Source organism: Myotis davidii, unplaced genomic scaffold (genome assembly GCF_000327345.1).
Source record: "Myotis davidii unplaced genomic scaffold, ASM32734v1 scaffold458, whole genome shotgun sequence".
Classification (NCBI taxonomy): Eukaryota; Metazoa; Chordata; class Mammalia; order Chiroptera; family Vespertilionidae; genus Myotis; species Myotis davidii.
The window spans coordinates 448,191-448,675 of NW_006289819.1; the positions used below are offsets into that span (position 1 = coordinate 448,191).

The 485-nt window shown below is 57.9% G+C and overlaps 1 pseudogene; it reads left to right on the forward strand.

Annotated features, from left to right (window-relative positions):
- Nucleotides 1-485, forward strand: part of LOC102753307 — a 4,678-nt pseudogene that overhangs the window by 2,706 nt on the left and 1,487 nt on the right.

Sequence of the window (485 nt, forward strand, 5' to 3'; positions counted from 1 at the left end):
GTGGGGGACTGGACAGGAAGGCCGACCCAGGGAGTACCACACGCTGGATTCTGTCTTATTTCTACTTGATAACGTGCACCTCTCTCAGCCGGTTTATGTCGGCCGAGCAGCCACTGCAAACATCCCTGTGGCGAGAAGGCCGGACCGAAAAGACCTACGTGGATATCTCAGTGGCGAAGCATCAAGGCCGGGAGCATCGCCCCAGCGCCCCTGTGGAAATCGGGCTCCGGCGACCCACTCGTGTGAAACGCGCCGCGGATGCAGCTCCAGCGCAAAGAAAGCGCGGACTGAGGACGCAGAGCGGGTGCGCCCGGACAAAGAGCGATGCGCTGCCCGCTTGGAGGCCCACAGAGGAAGGAGTGTACAGACTGGACAGATCAGGTCTTTGTCTGAAGCCATGTCCGTGGAGAAAATTGCGGCCATCAAAGTCAAAATTATGGCCAAGAAAAGATCGACCATCAAGACCGACTTGGGTGATGACAGAA